Source organism: Oncorhynchus clarkii, chromosome 24 (genome assembly GCF_045791955.1).
Source record: "Oncorhynchus clarkii lewisi isolate Uvic-CL-2024 chromosome 24, UVic_Ocla_1.0, whole genome shotgun sequence".
In the NCBI taxonomy this organism is placed as follows: Eukaryota; Metazoa; Chordata; class Actinopteri; order Salmoniformes; family Salmonidae; genus Oncorhynchus; species Oncorhynchus clarkii.
The window spans coordinates 8,522,023-8,528,656 of NC_092170.1; positions in this window are offsets into that span (position 1 = coordinate 8,522,023).

The window sequence follows — 6,634 nt, forward strand, 5'->3', positions numbered from 1 at the left end:
ACAAAAGTGTTCCTTAAATCCCTGTTTCCATCACAGGTGTCAAGATTTTATTGTCATACAGTATGACTTAACTCAAGCATAAAAACTGTGGATGGAAACGTGGTGAGTGAGCGAGATCGTTTTTATTTTATGTCACCAGAATAATACCCTCGATATCTACTAGAAAGGAACACAATGCACTTTCACCACTCCTGTGAAGTTCACCATAACATAGGGCCTCTTTCATCTGTAACCTAATAAACTGCATACTTTCAAAGGTCATAGTGAAAGGACCACACAACATATCATATGCGACTCCCAAGTTTACTTCAATATGATGGTTATTATAGCAATATTGTGCATAAAAGGCTTTTCGGGGTTCTATTGACATGTTTCAAATAATACAGCAAACATATAGTTAGCAATATGTTTGGAACATCAAATTACAATACTATCTCAGTATTGAATCGCAATACATATAGAATCGTGAGAATCACAATACATATCATCAGTGGCGATTTTTGCATGTAAATATTGGTGAGGCAAACTCCCAATGTTGGGGGGTTGATGCAAGCCAGCAAAGCCGCTACAGAACACAACACAACACTAAACAAACAATACATTAATTGCACTATAACGGTGACAAACGGTGCCCACAAACTGTTTGGCCATACATAAAGCTGTCCCAACAGCAGAGCTTTCTTTTCAGCACCATGGAGTGAATCTGTCACGGCTGGCTAGGTGTGTTGCAAGGAATCAGGCGCAGAGAGCAGAGAGGTCCAGGGGGAAAGTACACTTTAATACGGCACTAAATTGAAATGCCCAACACGCAGGGCGCAAACACTGACCAATCCAAAATAACGGGTAACAAGGTCCAGAGCACTAACAACACCAACGATACAACGTGAACATCAAAATAATCCCGCACAACAAAGGGGTGGGTCCCATACGCTAAATAGGGAAGAAAATCAAGCACACACAAAATAGGAACAGGTGTAACAAATGAGACAAAACTAACCGAAAATAAAAAGGGATCGGTGGCGGCTAGCAAGCCGGTGACGACGACCACCGAGCACCACCCGAACAGGCGGGGGAGCCAACTTCGGTGGGAGTCGTGACAGAATCCTTACCACAGCTACACCTGGCTATCAGCGGAGCCTTGTCTGGCAGCAAAACAGTTCATTCAGCCTCATTTACTGCCTTAAAAAACTGATATGGCTGACTTGCTTAAACAAATGTGGTTTCTACTCACAATTAAGATGTACAAACTATGGCATTCGGGGATGAAGAGCAGATAAGAGGCAATCCGTCATTTTGATTAAGACATTAATGAGCGGGCTAGGACGGACCTAGTCAATATAACCATTTGTTCAGCAGTTTTGAAAAGTACAGCGACAGAATTCAGAACATGGGCCAGTATTTTCCCTGTACACCAAGTCAGAACCATAGGATAAATACAGGGGGTATATAAGCAGACAATAAAAGCTCTTACAATATTCTATGATTACATTTCTCTAAAACGGGCTATAGGCTACATGTGCACCCCCAAGTCAGAACAGTAGGTTAAGTTATAAGGGAGAAATGAGACAAATTATTAGGGTGAGGCACATGGGCTACTAACAGCTTACTACACAACATACATTTAGTATTACTTTCTTAGCTACAGTATACACATCTCCCTGGCATATTACATAATTTATGCAGCAGCACCGTATCCGCCTATGTCAGCCTTCCGCATCAGTGGTGGAAGGTGGCCTAGCTACAACAGTGTTTGTCAGACCATGAGACATCCAGAAAATCGGTCTTCTCAGGAAAACGTCTGTAGCGTCTGAACAGTTTTGCCTACCAACTATGACCACTCTATGAAAAGGGGGGAGACTCTCACGAACACGATGGGGCTCTCTGTTTTGCTCTACCTCCCTCACAAGTCTCACGGGACTCGTCTGAAGGTAACCCATACAAATTAATGGAAGTATGGAGATAGTTCTGTGCCAACAAGAGTAAGGGCTTACATATGTGTAAAAAAATAACTACAATATTTCCTGAGTCCTTATATCTCCTAGATATAAGACAAACAATTATAAACCTGTATTTATTTTGTCATTTATGAACGTGTTATTCAATGATGGGTTTTTATTATACCTAAAAGGGTTCTAAAATTCAAAATCAAATAAAAAATATACAAATAAAGACCTTTGTCTCGAGCAATATACACAACATGTGATACACTGTATTTAAACACTGGTGTGTATCTTGTGCATCAATGTACAAAATGTATCAGACAGACTATTAAGTGAAGGAGATGATGCCATCCTCTGCCAATTCCAAGGACTGCACCTTCTGTCCCCAGCCGATCATCAGCTACCCCGAAAGAAAGATATCGGTGATCTGGTACATTACAATACATACACTACCGTTCAAAAGTTTGGGGTCACTTAGAAATGTCCTTGTTTTTTAAGGAAAAGCACATTTTTCGTCCATTAAAATAACATCAAATTGATCAGAAATACAGTGTAGACATTGTTAATCTTGTAAATGACCATTGTAGCTGGAAACGGCTGATTTGTTAAATGGAATATCTACATAGGCGTACAGCGGCCCATTATCAGCAACCATCACTCCTGTGTTCCAACGGCAAGTTGTGTTAGCTAATCCAAGTTTATCATTTTAAAAGGCTAATTGATCATTCGAAAACCCTTTTGCAATTATTTTAGCACAGCTGAAAACTGTTATATCTGATTAAAGAAGACTAGTTGAGTATCTAGAGAATAAGCATTTGTGGCTTCGATTACAGGTTCAAAATGGCTAGAAACAAAGAACTTTCTTCTGAAACGCGTCAGTCTACTCTTCTTCTGAGAAATGAAGGCTATTTCATTCGAGAAATTGCCAAGAAACTGAAGATCTCGTACAGCGCTGTGTACTACTCGTTACAAAACAGTGCAAACTCAAATCAAATGAAAGTTTATTTGTCACGTGAGCCGAATACAACAGGTGTAGTTCACCTTACAGTGAACTGCTTACTTACAGGCTCTAACCAACAGTGCAAATTGTATGTAGAAAAAAGGTATTAGGTGAGCAATAGATAAGTAAAGAAATAAAAACAACAGTAAAAAGACAGTGAAAAATAACAGTAGCGAGGCTATATACAGGCACCGGTTAGTCTGGCTGATTGAGGTAGTATTTACATGTAGGTATGGTTAAAGTGAGTATGCATATATGATAAACAGAGAGTAGCAGTAGCATAAAAGAGGGGTTTGGGATGTGGGGCACACAAAGCAAATGGTCCGAGTAGCCATTTGTGATTACCTGTTCAGGAGTCTTATGGTTTGGGGATAAAAACTGTTGAGAAGCCTTTTGGTCCTAGACTTGGTTCTCCGGTACCGCTTGCCATGCGGTAGCAGAGAGACCAGAGACCACTGGGGTGGCTGGGGTTTTTGACAATTTTTAGGGCCTTCCTCTGACACTGCCTGGTGTAAAGGTCCTGGAAGGCAGGCAGCTTAGCCCCAGTGATGTACTGGGCCATACGCACTACCCTCTGTAGTGCCTTGCGATCGGAGGCCGAGCATTTGCCGTACCAGGCAGTGATGCAACCATGCTCTCAATGTCGCAGCTGTAGAACATTTTGAGGATTTGAGGACCCATGACAAATCTTTTTAGTTTCCTGAGGGGGAATATGCTTTGTATTGCCCTCTTCACGACTGTCTTGGTGTGTTTGGACCATTCTAGTTTGTTGGTGATGTGGACACCAAGGAACCTGAAGCTCTCAACCTGCTCCACTACAGCCCCGTCGATGAGACTGGGGGTGTGCTCAGTCCTCCTTTTCCTGTAGTCCACAATCATCTCCTTAGTCTTGGTGACATTGAGGGATAGGTTGTTATTCTGGCACCACCCGGCCAGGTCTCTGACCTCCTCCCTATAGGCTGTCTCGTCGTTGTTGGTGTTCTGTCTGTCTACTGTTCTGTCGTCTGCAAACTTCATGATGATGTTGGAGTCGTGCCTGGCCACGCAGTCGCGGGTGAACAGGGGTACAGGAGGGGACTGAGCACGCACCCCTGAGGTGCTTCTGTGTTGAGGATCAGCGTGGCAGATGTGTTGCTACCTACCCTCAGGAAGTCCAGGATCCAGTTGCAGAGGGAGGTGTTTAGTCCCAGGATCCTTAGCTCAGTGATGAGCTTTGAGGGTACTATGGTGTTGAACGCTGAGCTGTAGTCAATGAATAGCATTCTCACGTGGGTGTTCCTTTTGTCCAGGTGGGAAAGGGCAGTGTAGAGGGCAATAGAGATGGCATCATCTGTGCATCTGTTTGGGCAGTATGCAAATTGGAGTGGGTCTAGGGTTTCTGGGACAATGGTGTTGATGTGAGCCATTACCAGACTTTCAAAGTACTTCATGGCTACGTACGTGAGTGCTACGGGTCTGTAGTCATTTAGGCAGGTTGCCTTAACTTGGGCACAGGCAATACGGTGGTCTGCTTGAACATGTTGGTATTACAGACTCAATCAGGGACATGTTGAAAATGTCAGTGAAGACACCTGCCAGTTGGTCAGCACATGCCCAGTGCACACGTTCTGGTAATCCGTCTGGCCCCACGGCCTTGTGAATGTTGACCTGTTAAAGATTTCTTATAAGCTTCCTGGATAGAGTCCCGCACCTTGAAAGCGGCAGCTGTACCCTTTATCTCAGTGCGAATGTTGCCTGTAATCCATGGCTTCTGGTTGTGGTATGTACAGTGGGGCAAAAAAGTATTTAGTCAGCCACCAATTGTGCATGTTCTCCCACTTACAAAGATGAGAGAGGCCTGTAATTTTCATCATAGGTACACTTCAACTATGACAGACAAAATGAGAAAAAAAATCCAGAAAATCACATTGTAGGATTTTTAATGAATTTATTTACAAATTATGATGGAAAATAAGTATTTGGTCACCTACAAACAAGCAAGATTTCTGGCTCTCACAGACCTGTAACTTCTTCTTTAAGAAGCTCCTCTGTCCTCCACTCGTTACCTGTATTAATGGCACCTGTTTGAACTTGTTATCAGTATAAAAGACACCTGTCCACAATCTCAAACAGTTACACTCCACTATGGCCAAGACCAAAGAGCTGTCAAAGGACACCAGAAACAAAATTGTAGACCTGCACCAGGCTGGGAAGACTGAATCTGCAATAGGTAAGCAGCTTGGCTTGAAGAAATCAACTGTGGGAGCAATTATTAGAAAATGAAAGACATACAAGACCACTGATAATCTTCCTCGATCTGGGGCTCCACGCAAGATATCCCCCCGTGGGGTCAAAATGATCACAAGAACAGTGAGCAAAAATCCCAGAACCACACGGGGGGACCTAGTGAATGACCTGCAGAGAGCTGGAACCAAAGTAACAAAGCCTACCATCAGTAACACACTATGCCGCCAGGGACTCAAAATCCTGCAGTGCCAGACGTGTCCCCCTGCTTAAGCCAGTACATGTCCAGGCCCGTCTGAAGTTTACTAGAGAGCATTTGGATGATCCAGAAGAAGATTGGGAGAATGTCATATGGTCAGATGAAACCAAAATATAACTTTTTGGTAAAAACTCAACTCATCGTGTTTGGAGGACAAAGAATGCTGAGTTGCATCCAAAGAACACCATACCTACTGTGAAGCATGGGGGTGGAAACATCTTGCTTTGGGGCTGTTTTTCTGCAAAGGGACCAGGACGACTGATCCGTGTAAAGGAAAGAATGAATGGGGCCATGTATTGTGAGATTTTGAGTGAAAACCTCCTTCCATCAGCAAGGGCATTGAAGATGAAACGTGGCTGGGTCTTTCAGCATGACAATGATCCAAAAAACACCGCACGGGCAAAGAAGGAGTGGCTTCGTAAGAAGCATTTCGAGGTCCTGGAGAGGCCTAGCCAGTCTCCAGATCTCAACCCCATAGAAAATCTTTGGAGGAGTTGAAAGTCTGTGTTGCCCAAGCAACAGCCCCAAAACATCACTGCTCTAGAGGAGATCTGCATGGAGGAATGGGCCAAAATACCAGCAACAGTGTGTGAAAACCTTGTGAAGACTTACAGAAAACGTTTGACCTCTGTCATTGCCAACAAAGGGTATATAACAAAGTATTGAGATAAACTTTTGTTATTGACCAAATACTTATTTTCCACCATAATTTGCAAATAAATAAATAAAAAATCCTACAATGTGATTTTCTGGATTTTTTCTTCTCATTTTGTCTGTCATAGTTGAAGTGTACCTATGATGAAAATTACAGGCCTCTCTCATCTTTTTAAGTGGGAGAACTTGCACAATTGGTGGCTGACTAAATACTTTTTTGCCCCACTGTACGTACAGTCACTGTGGGGACGACATCCTCTATGCACTTATTGATAAAACCAGTGACTAATGTGGTGTACTCCTCAATGCCATCGGAAGAATCCCAGGAACATGTTCCAGTCTGCGATAGCAAAACAGTCCTGTAGTTTAGCATATTATTAATCTGACCACTTTTTTATAGACTGAGTCACTGGTGCTTCCTGCTTTAATTTTTGCTTGTAAGCAGGAATCAGGAGGATAGAATTGTGGTCAGATTTACCAAATGGATGGCGAGGGAGAGCTTTGTACGCGACTCTGTGTGTGGAGTACAGGTGAACTAGAATTTCTTTCCCTCTGGTT